The 16,640-nt window shown below is 46.9% G+C and overlaps 1 long non-coding RNA gene and 1 pseudogene across 1 annotated transcript in view; both read right to left on the reverse strand.

Annotated features, from left to right (window-relative positions):
• Window positions 1-16,640, reverse strand: part of LOC102554055 (uncharacterized) — a 36,475-nt gene that overhangs the window by 18,585 nt on the left and 1,250 nt on the right. The gene's annotated exons all lie outside the window — the stretch shown is intronic.
• On the reverse strand, window positions 787-16,635 carry LOC148000651 (uncharacterized; annotated as a pseudogene).

Genomic DNA, 16,640 nt, shown 5'->3' on the forward strand with positions numbered 1-16,640 from the left:
TGACCACTGCTCTGGGCTGCTTGTAGTAAGGACACACTGCACAGGCCTCCCTTGGATAGCAGCTTGCCCGGGCAAGCCTGACCTTGTATATCCATGTGAGCACCCTCCAATGGTACCCTGGGGGCAGATTCTGGGCACCCCTGTGGGTTGCAGCTGCTGCTGTGCTGTCGGCCAGACAAGTCACCCTCCTTCAACACGAAAGACATCTTTAGAACCCCAGAGTCTTACTGGACATCTTCAAGAAGCACAGAGCTGCGAGAATGTTTTTCGGCTGGTCTGCTGGCTGGTGACTTCCTCCTGTCTCCATGGGGGTAGTTAGAGAGAAGAGGACATTACCGTATGTCCAGTGACCTGGGTGGCTATAGGATCCTATGGTGTCTGCTTCCCAGCCACCCTCCCCAGGGCAGAAACTGAAGACCTAATTTGCCTCCTCCGGGCTCAGTGTATGGTTCTGTGCATGGCAGGGTCGGTGGCACACAGCCCAGTCTCCACCTCTGGCTGAGCGAAATGCAGGATATAGGAAAAGCAAGCCACTGGCAGCTCTTCCTACCTGGCTGTTTTGGGCTTCGATGCCACGTGTGGCGTGGGGCTTCCAGAGCACACTGAGAATGTTCCCTGCGGAGCCACCAGCATGGCAAGAATCACCTCTCACGTCCTCTCCTTGATGGATCCGAGCAAAGGGGCCAGACCTTGGGTCTCTTAGTAGCCAAGATTCCTATGGGTAGCTAATGCTTAACAAATATAGAGAGAACAGTGCTCCTCGATCCAGGAGTTGGTCTATGTCTTCTAGCGCCGGTGGGATCCATAGAGCAGGGGCTCTGACTTCCATGACAGCTCTTTGTCACTGAACACGATGGTGCTGGAAGATGTCCGCCTCTCCTGTACATGAAGTATCCGGGACACCAGTCTTCTAGCAGAAGTGATGTAGCCCATACCAAATGTGTCTCTGGTGGACCACCGTGTCACCCCCCTGCTCTTCTGGCTGCTGACTAGAAAACAAGGAAGCAGATCCCCCACTAGTCTGTGGTACAGGAGGTTGATGGGGAAGGTTAGACCCCTGCGATCTGGGCTTTTCTTGTCAGGAAAAGAATGTATGCATCGATACAGCAGACCAGCAAGTGACACATTCACGGAGAGGAGGAAATTCTGAGAAATCCAGTACCTACTCGTCAGGGGGCAACTTGGAGTTCCCCATTGAATGACCATATTGATGTGCCTAGGATATTGGTGTGGGGGTGTTTCTTTGCACAGCAAAATACGTTTTATTACCGTATCTGAAGGGGGCACTGGAGCACTCCACGTGACTCGGGGCTTCAACCAGGATCCGTGTGGTAAAGAACTAGGCTGAGAGCCTCCTAGGGGAGCTGAGAGAGGAAAGCTCTGTAGGGTCCAGAGGGCTGATGAGTAGGAGAGAGGAGGTGAGGGCCAGACACATACCCTCTGGTCCGACATTCATGCCTCGCTCCAGCCACGGTTTATGGAGTACTCACAGTATTGCCTGACTCCATTAAGCACTTCCATTTCCCTAAAAGACAAATTAATCTATTTTACTAGGTTGATAATTGGAGAGTATTATGCCTAGACACCACTTTAAAAGTCGCCGAGAGACTTTTTCCAGTTGCTTTTTTCAGGAAGTGCAGCTTGCTGGCTGTCCTGGAGTCACAGGAGCCAGCTGAGGACACTCAGACTCATCATGTTCCTCCCAGTGGCCAACTCTAACTCTGTGTGGATGCAACCGAAAATAGAGCTTGTGGCCACAAGCAGAAAGGCTCGGCAGTGACCTTGGCGCCCGAGGCCAGGAATCTAACAAGGGCCCCATCTCTCCTAGTGTCTTCCTTGTGTCGTTGGCTCTACTGATCCCTCTCCAATTCACCCTGAAGTTCTGGCTACCCCCTATTCCCAAGTCCTAACATTCAACTGAGCCTGTGAGACGGCAACTCCCTCCTACACCTCCCTCAGGAGCTGCACCTCCCTCACTGTCTCTGGGCAGGCCACAGGTAATTCATCCATTACCCAGGTCTTTGGAATAGGGTAGTCAAACCGTCCGAGGTGACAAACTGTTCCCGCTGCCCATAGATCCCTTCTCTCTGGAGCCCTGCAGAGAGGGGGCGATCTGAGTCCTTGCCACCAAGTTTAGCACCAAGGTTAAGAGTTGCTGATCTCATTGGTGGGACGAAGTACCTGATCAAAGCAACTTGAAGGAGGGAGGATTAATTTCAGCTCACAGTTTGAAGGGATACAGTCCATTGTGGTGGCCATGGCGGGGCAGAAGTAACCTGAGGCTGCTGGCTCCATTGTGTTCACAGCCAGGGAGCAGAAGGTTGGTCTCTACTCTTTTCCCTTTATTCCGCCCACGGGATGGGGCTGAGCTCATTTTTGTTGCTGTGGCTCTACCCTACAGTCTCCTAATTACTTACCATCTTCTTTCGACAAAGATTTATCCTAATTCCAGTCTCTGCTATTAAAACACCTGCCCGTGGCATGCACACACAGGTAGCACTCAACAGACTCTGTGGGCAATTTTTAAAAATATTATTTATTTAATGCATATGAGTACACTGTAGCTGTCTTCAGACACACCAGAAGAGGACAGCATATCCCATTACAGATGGTTGTGAACCACCATGTGGTTGCTGGGAATCGAACTCATGACCTCTAGAAGAGCAGTCAGTGCTCTTAACCACTGAGCCATCTCTCCAGCTCTGGGCATTTTTTTAAGAAAGGGGAAACACCTGAAGTTGGGAAAGGAAAATGTGTATGAGCAGGAATATAAGGCAAGAATTGGGAGGGTCAGGCTCCAAACACGCTATACCCATATGTGAACATTCAATAAAATATGCTTTAAAATAGCTGTAAGGAACACTACTGAACTAACTGTTTTTTTTCCTTGCTTTTCTCCCTTTTATTGAAAATAAATATTTTTCATGCAATATATTTCCAATTTGCTTTTTTCTCTTCTATGTCTCCCAGTTTTCCCTACCCCTCCTTCCCTCCCTTCCAGGTCCACTCCCTTTCTGTCTCTCATTGGAAAAGAACGGGCTGCTAAGATAGACAACCAAACATGACACAATAAAATATGAGATGGAGCAGAAACTATCATGTCGAAGTTGGACATGGCAACCCAGCAGGAGGAAAAGAGTCCCAAAAGCAGGCACAAGAGTCAGGAACACACTCTCTGAACTTAACCTTCAACTAAGAAAAATAAATAAATAAACACCTCATGATACTGAATACTTCCCCAGGCCCACAGGAAAACGTCAATAGCAATGACCTTATATGTGAAAGATCCAGTGTTTGCACTTGAAAACAGCAGAAATACTACGTCCAGTGGGTTTAAGATAGATGATTAAATATTGGGTGTTGACACTTAGTGTAATGAGAATAGACCACTTAGGTTTTTATATCAGTTAGCAAAATAAGAACATCAGAGAATAAAATGAGTGGATTACAGGAAAATATATCTGATCCTTATGTCTGACTACATAAGAAACCTTGAAGTATGCAGGTCCACTGAACAAACGTTAATGGGAAATAGAGAACACTTTTCACTTCCACGAAGAAAACTTAAATTTCTTAGGTAAAGACGTGAAATAAGCAACATTGTAACTGACCTAAGTGCATAAACACACTTAGCACGTATGTAGCATGGAGGCATGGTGATAAACAACCAAGTTTACACACATGGGAGGAAAGCTTAGCCAAACAAGAAAAGAGTGTGTGTTTGCAGGGATTGGGCTGAGGGATGCCCAGTGGTTAGGAGCGTGTGCTATTCTTGCAGAGGACCAAAGTTTGTTTCTTGGCATCCACACAGAAGCTCACAAATGCTCTTAACTCCCGTGTGTGTGCACTCAGTGTCCTCTTATGGTCTCCCTGGGCACCTGCATACAGACAGTGCATATAAATTCACACAGGTACACACAGAGAAATAAACCTTTTCTAGACCTAAAGGGGTAGGTAAAGAAGAGAAGAGACACCTGTGCCTTCTCAGCTGAGAACACCTGGCTTTGTCAGCAACCAGAGAAGATCATGTGACATGTGACAAGGCACAACTCTCACTACTGAAGCCTTGGAGTGAGGGAGATGGAGAGGGGGCCATTCTCACATAACTGGGACAGCTCCTTGGCAGTGTGTAGGAGGCACTCTCTGCTCTTCAGCATCGGGAGAATCACGATTCTGGTGTGTAAGTCTGTCCTTTGGGATGATGCAAAACATCAACAAGATGCATATAGAACAGAGTCACTCAGATACTATTGACAACTGAAAAACAAATTTTGAAAGCAGTGTTACTGGACTGCAGGATAATAAAGAAAAACAAGTGTCCCGTGCTCCTGTGCATCTGCAGGCAAGGACGCAGCCATTGCATGGATGGCTAAAGCAGCATCTCTCACAGGCAGATCCAGGATGACAGCTGGCAAGTAGAACCCCAGTATGCCTGCCTTGCTCAGGAAGCTCCCGTAGTTAAGTGCGGGTACAGATAATCAGTTCCCAGAGAGCATCTGACCCTTGAACTGTGAACCTTAACCTCCAAGACTGGAGAAGCGCCACTGGGTTCAGGACCTTGGAGAACTCCATGGTGGTGGTGAGATGGAGAGATGCAGCAGGATACAGTAGGAGGTGTCTGGTGAAGGGATGCTTGCTGTGGGGCTACTCTTGCCATGTCAGGCAGTTGGCAGCTGGAGGAAGCCATGAGGGAAGCTTCCAGAGAGGACAGGGCCATATCCATGGATGTGCATATAGGTAAGACCTTGTCACAGAACCTAAGTTCATAAGGACTTGAGAGACTTCTGAAAGTCAAGCAAAGCTGTAGGAACGCAGAGGCACTAAATGCCATGCCCTGCATTGATCCATTATTGCAGTAGCTTCTGCACATTGTCTTGTTGTCCCATGTGGTGAAACTTCACTTTCTGTCCATGTAACGAGTCAGAGTGTGACTTCTGGGGTGAAGGCAGCCTCACAGAGAGATCTGGGAGGTGCACTCTAGAGCAACACTTGTTGGGGGTGCCTCGTGGCTGGTGTGGATCCCTGTGGCAGCTCTGACCACACAAGAGTGAGTAACCCTAGGAAGCCCTCAGGCTCAGCCCTCTCCCTCCAGGGAGTCACATGACTTTGGTCTGCATATAAGGGAAGGAATATTTATCGAGAATTTGTTTTCCAAATAATCATCCACTCATATACAATGTGTTGAGTATGTGGTTTTCACTTTCAGGATTTTCTTTCTTTCTTTTGTAAAGTAACTTTGTAAGTGTGTTCCATTTAGTGTTGCTACCTGTTAGTGTGGCTTAGCACTAATACAAAGTTCTATTTAGATGCTATAGGTAAAGCATTATGTTCTTCCTAAGTTAAAAAAAAAATACTAGAGAATAAATACACACTTGCCTAGATTGAAAGACTGAGTGCAGATATTTGAGGACCAGGTGGATAGCTTGGCTGGAGAAGTGGTTACTTTGTAACGATGAGTCCCTGGGTTAGCTCCTCTAAGACCTACATAAAACAGCCCTTCAGGTTGCCATGCTCTTATAATCCTAACACTGGAGGGGTGGAGACAGGCGGATCCTCCTGGGTCTTGCAAGTGAGCCAGGCTATTCTAATCAGTGAACCCCAAGCCAACTCAAGACATTCAAAACACGCCAAACAAGTCCTAATTGCACCAGTTAAAGAGTTAACTGATAATCTGAGAGGCTCCTGTAGAATGAGAAAATGGGCACTTGCCAGTGAGGTTATCTTTCCATGCACAGCCTCTGAAAACCAAGGATGCTGTCAGAGGGAAGGAAAGAGACACAGAAAGCTGACCGTGCAGACCGGACACGCCAGGGAGGCTCGAAGTCACACAACACGGAACCACATACTCAAAAACACCTTCCAAAAGTGAGGAAAGAAAAGAGAATTCGAGCTATCGCCATGCCACAGACACAAAGATTTGATAAGGTCCCTTTGACACACCCAATACACCTCTCTCAGATACAGAGAAAGGGAATGTGGGAGGAAGTTCTTGAGAATTCAGGTGGAGAAGAAAACAGACATTTAAACAAAACAAAAATCCAAAATCCTAAAGGGAAGGAAAGAAGTTTAAATATAAGTAGGAATTGTTATTCATTGAAAGACCGCTTAGAGAAAAAGGATACACGTAAGGTACCAGGAGAAATGCGCATCACGGAGCATCGGTCCTTGGTCTACAAGAACAGTGCCTCCAGGCTAGGGAGAGAACCTTTAGATCTGTGCTGCTGGAGGGGTTTGCAACTTGCACACTCACTAAAAGTAATTTTCATCGTGCGTGAAAATCGAAGGTGCAGAGTTAACACCGACAAACCCGTTTCTCTGTAGGGTGACCTCTGGAAGTTTTTACAAAGCAAGTCCCTGGATCCTAGGTATGCACATGCTGCTGCCACATAGAGACTTCCCTTCTATGATGTCCCACAGAGTGGTTTACAGTCAGGGTATGAGATGACAAAATGATGACAGTGGTTACCAAGTGTATGGATGTGCCATGCTAGAGATTCAGAGGACTCTTACAGACTGACCTAAATGACTTTTTATATAACTACATAAGGGCTTCTTTAAAAGATCCATTTGATTTGGGGTGTGTGTGTGTGTGTGTGTGTGTGTGTGTGTGTGTGTGTGTGTGAGAGAGAGAGAGAGAGGGAGAGAGAGAGAGAATGTGTGTGTGTGTGTGAGAGAGAGAGAGAGAGAGGGAGGGAGGGAGGGAGGGAGGGAGGGAGAGAGAGAGAGAGAGAGAGAGAGAGAGAGAGAGAGAGAGAGAGAGAATGTGTGCGTGCGCGCGCACCCACATGCCCACCAAGAAGAGGAAGTCTGGTTCTCTTTAGTTAGTTACAGGTGGTTGTGAGCACATAGGGTGCTGGGAGCCAAATATATCAAATGTGTTCATAATTACTGAGCCATTTCTCCAACCCCCACCTCCCACAAAGCCTTTCTCATTAGAAAAAGAGTCCACGAAATAACCTTGCTGGAGTGTATGGGTTATCTTGGAAGGTCCATTACGGGTGAGTCTCCAAGAGTGGAGAGAGAAGAAAAGCCTCAAGGGTCTCTCTTTCTTGAGACTCTCATACCTGCTCCCACTGCTGGGGTCTTGGGTGCTTTCCTCTCATTATCATGAAGTCAATCTCATCCTGGATACCAACACCAAAGCCTTCTCCTTCGCCATCTTACTCTTTTCCTCACGGAATGCTGCTTTAAGAGATCAAATACTGATCAAATACTGTCTTTCCTCCTAAGCTTCATGGTTGCATGTTTTCACACATAGCTTGCTTTGTGCATTGGTTACTTCTGGGAAGGAAGACAGGGATCCACCTTCAATGTGTCTTCAATATGTCTCCTGGTGCCGCTGCCTGTGGAAGGTCCTGTGTTAGCCTTCAATGCAGTAAAATCCCAGCTTTCCAAACCTCAGTACTTCCCCTGTAGAGCAGGGTTGATTTTAGACTTACAACTGTTCTTTCCGATCTGGTGAACTCCGGGTTTACTCTGGGTCACCCTCTAGATTCTACACTTCCTAAGGGCATTAGTGGGGTCTGGAAGGCCATTCTGCTTTCTTCACAGGGAAGTGAGTTACTGGGACTTCGACAATGTCAGGGAACACCAGCAATTTGGACCAGAAAGCTTAGACTCGCTTGGGCTCCTGCTGCTCTGAGCAAGTGCAGAAGGTGCTAGCTGTCAACCATGCAGGGATGCACCCCAGGCAATAGCATGTATTGAATGGAAAATGAGGGAGACTGGTCTCCACCCTGAGAAAGACTTCACCCGGGAGTGTGGTTTCTTGTCTACACTGCCCTGGTCATGACTGAAAGAGTGTCAGCCTCTTTTATGTCTCTGCTTTAACCAGGAGACAAGTGGGAGTTGAGAGACCCAGCAGGACCAAGAGATCTGGGGGACCAGAAGGCCTGGGGGACTAAGAGACCTGAGAAGACCAAGAATCCTGGGGGACCAAAAGGTTGAGGGGGAACTAAGATACATGAAGGGCAAGAGACCTGGGGTACCAAAAGGCTAGGAGACCGAAAGCCCTGGAGGACTAAGAGAACTGGGGGGACCAAGGGATCTTAGAATCAAGAGACCTGAGGATGGGGCAAGAAATCTGATGGGATCAAGAGACCTGGGAGCATCAACAATACCTACATAATCTAAGAGACCTGGAGGACTGAGAGATCTGGGAACCAAGGGACATGGGAAGAGATTGTGTGTGGGACCATTGAGCACAACTGTGGTTGATGGGTCTGACAAGATTCACTCTGTCCTTAGGTCTGTATAACTTTATCACCAGACCTCATAACTCATGAGCATGTCAAGTGTGACTGTGAACTACCTGGCACCATATCCAAGAGGGCACAAGCAGTCGAAAAATCAACCCGAGACAAAAGGCAACAGAGTTCCTAACCCTTGATTTAGCAGGAAGTGACATTTGCAGACTTCACTTACAGGCTCCTTTTTCTGTGAGATGACCAGCTCCAATGAAGCAGGCATTGGTTAAAAAAAAAAAAAAAAAAAAAAAAAAAAAAAAAAAAAAAAAGACCTGAGTTTCACTTAAATGGCTGTACTCTTTGTGAAACAGGCGCTCTTGGTTTTCTTACTAAGTGTATTAACCCTCACAGTTATGTTTGAAACTGCAATCCACCAGAGCTTAAGAGAAAGGGGTTCCTCTCCTGTGACATCCACAATAGGCATAGCAGACATCAATTTAGATGGGAAGACCAAACTTATTTTAGACTTAAAGAAGAGAATGATTATGGAAGTTGATGGCAGCGGATTTGTTATATTTAAGAAACATCTGGACAGGTAGGGCAGGGAATGCAATGCCAGTTACACACATAGGGCTGACCCTCTGACCTGAACATACAATATAATACTTTACCCATCAGCTCCCTTTCCCACCTGCTTCTGTATGAGTTGGAAGCTTCTCCACAGTATGGACTGATGGTTACAGACATATCTTTGAAGCCATAGTACTGAAGATAGATCCAAACAGCTTCCAAACCAATTTAAACACTAAGTCTGACATGGATGCGCTAAAGTTAAAACAAAAGCACATAAAACAAGATTTGTCTTCTAAGTTGCCACTTAGTTGCATTCGTTCCTTTGTTACACATTTCTTCAAGAGGCAAATCTATTTATTTAACTAGGATGGAGGTTAGCCTCCCTTCCTCTCTTCCTCCCTTCTTCTTCTCTCTCATTTTGTTTCACTTGTCTGTGTTCTGAAACTGAATCACACGGTGTAGCCCAGGAAAGTCTCAAACTTGCAGAATCTCCTGCCATGGCTGGCCCAGTGGGGGGCCTCAGGCTCACTGGGTCACACCACACACTCTGTTCATCATTGTAACTTTGTATCATCTTTTCCTGGAAACTTTGTGGGCTCTAATATTAAGTTTGACAATGAAACTCTCTGGGCTCAAAGATTAAAATCATATCAAATCATTCTATCACCATGTTTTTGATATGTATTTAATAAAGTATGGTCTTAAATGAAAATGGAAAAGATAGAAACCACTTACTCTAAAACAATGGGCAAAAACAGCAGTATCGGGAATTAAAACTACAGTTAAGAAAAGACCAGACGATGTTGTAATAACATGTGACAATTTCTGTTTTCAAATTCTATGTCACAACCAAAGATGCTTATAAAAACTGAAGTCTTTAACCACATAAAGAAGTAAGCCTTATGGAGGCAGAAGTGCCCAGAGGCAAAGACATGCATTCTAGATTATTGTAAGCAATGAAGCTCCAAGATATCTACAGAATGCTTAGTCGTTTGGTGTTTGCTGAGTTTTATGATCTGAGTTGAGGACTGTACATCAGTCTTTTGTAACATATATACTTCAGGGCATGGATGTCATCCTGAAACCCCTACTGTGCTGTGAATTAAAATACAGCATGTATTCACCCAGATAAAAGTCAAACAAATACCAGGATATCTGGGGGGGGGGATGCTTATTTGTTTGTTTTGTTTTTAATTACAGTGTATAACAGGGTTTCCAAATGTTCAAATGCAGAACCTAGCAGACAGGCACTATTTCATTATGTAGTGAAGAACACTTTAAGACAGAATCAACATGTAATTCTCTTTCTAGCCCAGCAGTATTTGTGTGGCCTCTAAAACATTGAGAAGGAAGTAGCCAATTTTGGAAGGCCTGCAGCTATTGACCCCCAGTAGTAGATTTGTGTCTGCATAAATACTAGCTGAGCAGTTTCTAGCTGAGCAGCCTCTAGCTGAGCAGTTTCAGGGGACCTGGCTTGCAGGATTTTGCCTGCATTTCACAGGCTGATTTGGTTACTTTATTTTGGAGAAATTGGGACTGTTTGTACTTTTCAGGTACATAGTTTAGTTTAGATACTATCGTTTGTGTTAGAAATGTTTTAAGTAAAGCGAAAGTCTAAAACATGCATGAAGAGCTAAAAGGCTTTGCTTTTTGGTTCAGCCTGAGGATTTAACGTAGGATTCCATCCATGTTGGTCAACAGTCCACCACTGAGCTACATCATCAGCCTGAATCATCTTGTTTAATTTTTTAATGAGTCTGTGGACTCATAGGACAGACAGATGGAATCCCCTATCCAATAATTAGAATTAGACTTCAGCTGAGACTTCCCTCTTGACCATCTGCATTTGGGAGGATGGAATTTTATGTGTGGTCCTCTACATGTGTCATGGTGAGCACAGCAAGAAGACACTTATCAGTTTACTGTTATCGATATGCTTTTAAGATTTATTTTTATATGTATGTGTGAATGTCTTCTGCACATATCTACGTGCACTACATGCCTGTCTGGTGCTGTGGAGGTCAGAAGGTGTTATATCCCCAGGAACTAGAGTTACAGGTAGCTGCAAACCTCCATGTAGGTGCTGGGAACTGAACTCAAGTCTTCTGCAAGAGCAGAAAGTGCTCTTAACCACTGAGCAATCTCTCTACCTTTGGTATTTTATTTTTAATATTTAGTTTATTTGTGCATATGTGTGTGTGTGTGTGTGTGTGTGTGTGTGTCTGAGTGAATGTCACATGTATTTGGGTGCCCTCAGAGAGTAGAAGGCATTGGATTCTCCAGAGCTGTGCAGACAGTTGTAAACCATCTGTCATAGTCTTTTGGAAAATGTTATTAGCCACTGAACCATCTCTCCAGCCCCAATTACTGTTATACTGTAATTGATACTGTATGCCAGCTTTTGTTTTAAATGTAGAATCCCAAGGATGTGATTGGTAGAACACACATCAATCAAGGCTTTGGGTTCCTTCCTTCTAGGCAGATAGCAGCTCTCTCTAAACACAGCACTAACTTCCTATTGCCATGATACTGTAGCATAAAATAGAATCCAACATTGCCTAGACTGAGACCAAGCAAAAAAAAAAAGTTTGCATATTCAGAGCTAAGGAGTCGTTAGCACACGGTTCTAATTATTTTACTCAGAAACACAGTCACACGCTTGTGACTGACACTTGTCATTCACAGTCTATTTTCTTTCCCACTCATTTTTCTTTTTCAAAATTTCATTTTGAAATTTGTCTATGTGACACTGGCTTATTCTGAAAGGAATCTGAGGTTGGATGGCCATTGTAGGGAAAGTGTGCTTTGATGTTATCTCACATTTGATCTAGGAAGCATAAAATAGTCCTGAGCTCAAAGTTTTGATGTACTGTGTTGCTTTGTTTGTTTTCCAATACTTTAAATTGCCCTTGATATATATTTTCTATCCTACGGTGTTGAATGTGCTTGGATTCTTCCCACTGTTACTGGTCTGCTCCCAGAAGGTCTTGCTCACATCCGTCCTCACCTGTTACTCTGTCACTCTGAACCAATGCTTCTCTGTTATATCTCATATCACACTTACTACCTTCCTTCAGGATCTCAACAAAGCCAATGTACGGTAGGTGGGAAGCAATTTCAATAAACAACCCTCCAGTCACCAGCAAAGGTGCAGCCGCGTTCGCTAGACGCCTTAGAAAAAGACGTCGCCAGTGGGTGGCAGTATGGGTGAGAGCCAGCCACATTTTCTGTGATAGAAATCCTTAAGCTGGGCTTTAAAAACAACCTTACAATACAGACTCTAGAAGCTGCCTGGTTATGACTGTAGGGACATGGTAGGTTTTGGAGTGGGACACAATTTCATCAAACATTCGAGCACTTGGCAGGATGGGGCTGGCTGTGTCTGTTACCTCTGGAGCAACTAGGGAGCCCAGGCCAACTGCTTGCTCCTGATCCACAGAGCACAGAGCAAAGAGCACAGGTTGACCTTGCTCTCCTGAGGCTCAGAGACTTGAAGAAGGTTACTCCCGGCTGTCCCTATTTCTTGTTCAGAAAACATAGTTGCATCACTTCAGAGACATTCTTAATGTCAATGGCATCCACTATGTGGACTCAGGAACAGGTAGCTCTTATTTTGTAAGTTATGGTGGTTTCGGCATTCAGTAAGCTTTTATTTTAGAAAGCCGTCCTGGAGTTAGCACCTAGGATTATCAGGGCTGTTGAATCACTATTTTTAATAGACAGAATGAATACTAAGGTGGAAAGCTATTACAATGTCTAAGAAAATAATATAATTAATGTATACACATTATATAAACTTTTTCTTTCTTTCCTTCCTTCCCTCCTCTTCTTCTATCTCCTCCTCCTCTTTTATTTCTTCATTTTTGAGACAAGGTCTCACTAAGCAGCCATGACTGGGCTAAAACTCACTGTGAGTAGACTAGGCTAACCTTGAACTTAATAGAGATTCACCTGTCTCTGCCTGCTGAGCTTTTACAAATTCTGATTGTTTAACTGTTTGCACTGCCAAGCACAGATACTACTAGGGGCAAACAACAGTTACATTCTTGCAGGGAAGTTATCCTGTTGCAAACACAGAGTTCACATGTTACAAAATTCTTGTGCAATTTTAGTTGAAACATACTAGCAAAGAGATGGGGTTGGGGGAGAGCTCATTTAATGCAGCGAGTTTCCCTATTAATCTTAGATGGGCAAAAGTCTGTTCAAGGTTCATTCATCAGAAATGCAAATGTTTTGAATACACTTGTGAACTAAGTTACTGAGGGCAGTGTAACAGGGCCAACTATGCCACCCTTTCTAAAGGGGAAACAGACTTGCCAACATAAACTATTGTTAGGCTTCCTGGAACACATTTTAAGAGAGGGCTGTTCACACTGGGTGTGTAGCTTTCTGCTTGATAATTCACTTAGTCAGCTTTCAGAGTTGACCTAACCATACAATCCTGTCAGACGCATAATAATGCATGAAGAATTAAAGAAAAACTTTAAAACCATATATTTTTCTTCTATATTAGCCTTTCTACATAAAAAAAAAACTATGGTCCATTTTGGCAATAGTATTTATATAATGGATTTTTAACACATTTTGCCTATTTATACAATTAAGAACTTAATGAGAATACTTAACTTATTCCTGAAAGACTATTTTTAATAAAAGAAGCAAAATTGCTTGAATCATATTAAAACAAAAATCCCATATCTTCCTTGGTAAACAGCCACGGCACACATCTTTAATCCCAGCACCTCAGGATGCAGAGGCAGGAAGATCTCCGATTTAGAGGTTACTCTGGTCTACAAAGTGAATTCCAGGACAGTTAGAGCTGTACAGAAAAAACCCTGTCTCAAAAAAATCAAAAACCAACCAACCGAAACCCTATGGTCATTTGTCAGCCGTGAAAGGGAAAGAAGGATTCTAAGGAAAGATCCAAAGGCAGGAGGAAAAGCTGCAGTCAGGCTGTTTACTGGCAACAAGCCAGGTACATGTCTCCTAGTCCTGTGAGCACAGCACACGGACAGATGTTAGGAGCCGACTAGTACTGAAAAAGTATGGGAGAACAGTTGGAAAATCCCAAGATACACAACCAGCTTCCAGTAAATAAGCAGGTTATCTGGCAGCAGGAAGCAGGTTGCTCAGAGGGTGGTCTCTCTCTCTCTCTCTCTCTCTCTCTCTCTCTCTCTCTCTCTCTCTCTCTTAGAGCTTCCGGGGCTGCAGAATAACAAGGGCCTTGCCACGGACAGAAGCTGTACTTACCCCCTCCCTGAACCCCTCCTGTGCTGCTAGCTGGGTGTCTGAGGCAGCACACAACAGGTCACCTGCCAACACTGAGCTTCTGACTCCTGGTACAGAACATTAACGCAGACCCAAGGAAAACAAAGCTGGTACTGGCCAAGCCCCGCTGGGCACAGAGCACTCAATGCATTCCTAAAAATCTAATTTTTTTTTTATTAAGAGTCAAAATAAAGAAGAAAGCAAAATGGTTACCAAAGATGCCTTTTTTCAGAAGAAAGCATTGGGTACTGATGTAGTGGCTTCTCGTCCTGTGCTATTTCAGGTTACAGAACACACGGGCTCATTTATGTGTCTTATAAAATGGGATGCAAATTATCACAATCAATAGAAATCGAGCCGCATTTTCTTCAAGCTCCAAGATAAAAAAGCTCCTGTCTTGTTGTTCTGTTTCTTCTGCTTTAGAGATAATGGTTGGTGATAGAAGCACAAAAGCCAGCGGCCACAAGACAGTGTGCTTGGCACACTCACAACCACAGCTTGCACACGCACGGGTGTGAGTGCAAGGGTGTGCAAGCACACACATCTGCACACGGACGGACACTAACGATGGCATTTACTGATCTCTTGTTTTAAAAGAGTGTGATTTTAAGATGGGAGACCCAATTCAACACACCCTTTTGAGGTTAATTTTTATGATGATATTTACTATGTGGATGGTTTCCCCCAAGCTTTGGCTATTCACCAATAATCATAATCCTAGCGGTACACACGCTAAAAACAGAACAGGTCCAACATTGGCTTGGGTTATCTTGGCACAAAATCCATCATTAGGGGGTTTACGGCACAGTCTAAACAAAGGGTAAAGCATCTATGGTCTTCAGACTCAAACCGTGCAATTATTTTTCTTAAACATGTCGTTGTAGTTGTAATAACGATGCGTAAATTATGCAGGGCATTCCACGGTGAACTTCCAGGACTCAGTACAAAATAACCAAGGTTAAACTGTAAGATAAACTCTGGTCATGAGTTGTTTCATTTAGATACTTTCTCCCTAGATGGGCAAGGGTTTTGTTTACGCATTCAGATCAGGATTCCAATCCCGCCTTCTGTGAACTCGGATCATCGCCCTTCCTAGCGGCCCTCACGCTGTCAGTGAGGAGACATGACATGCAGGTGCTTATTTGCCCTCAACTTTGAAAGTCACAAAGGCCACGTAGATAGAGAAATTCAAAGCAGCAGTTCAAGGGCATCTTTGGCTTGGCGCTGTGCCCGCGGCCGCGCTCTTAGGTTCGGCGACGCCCTCCCATGGCCGGGGTGCTGGGTGAGCAAGGTTTGGGGCGCGGGCCGGGAGCAGTGAGGGCGCGGGGCGCGGGAAGGACGCCCGCCAGCACCCGCTCCCAGCTCCCCGCTCCCGCCCAGGCCCGCCCTTTCCCGGCACTATGGAAACCGCATTTTCCTACGCCAGCATGCCCTCCTCCTCTCTCCTATTACATCCAGAACAGGCGACTTCCACTTCCCGGGAACCTGACAAGTGAATGGCTCTGATGACGCCCCGGAAAGAGCCCACGGCCGGGGGCGGGGGCGGACGACTGCGGAGGGTGGGGCGGGTTCCGGGGCGCCCCTCGCTCTGCTCGCCGCCGGGAAAGGGCACTGAGCTGCCATCGACCGGGAGCTCGCGGGCAACGATGCTCGTAAACAAACCGGGCCGCGCGCCTGCCACCCACAGCGGGCACCGCCCTGCGCCGCGCGCCCACCCCAGATGCTGGGGTCCGACCGCCGCCCCGCACCAGCTCCAACCTCCCGCCCCCGTTCCCCCTCCGCGGCGGAAGCCTGGGGCCAGTTAGTAGGGCGCGAGGCGGGAGCACAAACCCCGCACCCGCTTTCTCTGTGGCGGGCTTCCCGCCCTGGGTGGCATCGCCCCCGCCTGCATCCACAACGAGCCCCTGATTAATGAGCCCGGCCCGGCCCCCGCCGAGCCCCGGCCCGGCCTCGGAGGGGGAGGGGGAGGGGACGGCGGGAAACGCAGCGCGGTGTCGTCCCGCCCCCCCCGCGCCTCACGCTCATTGGCCGGGCTCGCTGTCCGTCGGGGAACGCAGCGCCAATGCGGGGCGGCGGGGCGGAGCGTCCGCGCGAGTGTGCCTGCGTAACGCAGAGTCACGTGTTGTTTTGCTCTTAGTTCAGTCACTCGGTGCGCGATGTGTTACTCACTGTGCGGCGGGGACCGCGACAAACCCAGGTCGTCGTTGGTGGCAGCAGCAGCAGCGGCAGCGGCGGCAGCGGCCCCAGTGGCGGCGTGGGCCCCGAGTGTCCGGACGCAGACCGGTGTCGCGCCGTGCAGAACGGTGGCAGCAGGCCGGCCGCGCGCGTTCTAAGCTCGGCCCCGCGGCTCGGGGACCCCGACTCTCGGCCCAGCCAGTCCCCGGGCGCCGCCCGAGAGCCTGGAAGGCAGCGGCCGCGGACAGTCGAAGCGGGGGGTGGCCATCGCCCGCGCCGAACATCCTTCCGAGCGGCGGAGGGCCCTGCGCCACCGAGTGGCGCGCGCCTTCTAGCCCACCTCCTGGGCCCGGGGGACGCGCGCGCGTGGCCGGGCGGCCGGGCGACGGGTGGCGGGGAGCCGCCCCCGCCCGCGCCCCTCGGCCCTCGCCATCCCCT

This window comes from Rattus norvegicus, chromosome 16 (genome assembly GCF_021556685.1).
Source record: "Rattus norvegicus strain SHRSP/BbbUtx chromosome 16, alternate assembly SHRSP_T2T, whole genome shotgun sequence".
NCBI classification, from domain to species: domain Eukaryota; kingdom Metazoa; phylum Chordata; class Mammalia; order Rodentia; family Muridae; genus Rattus; species Rattus norvegicus.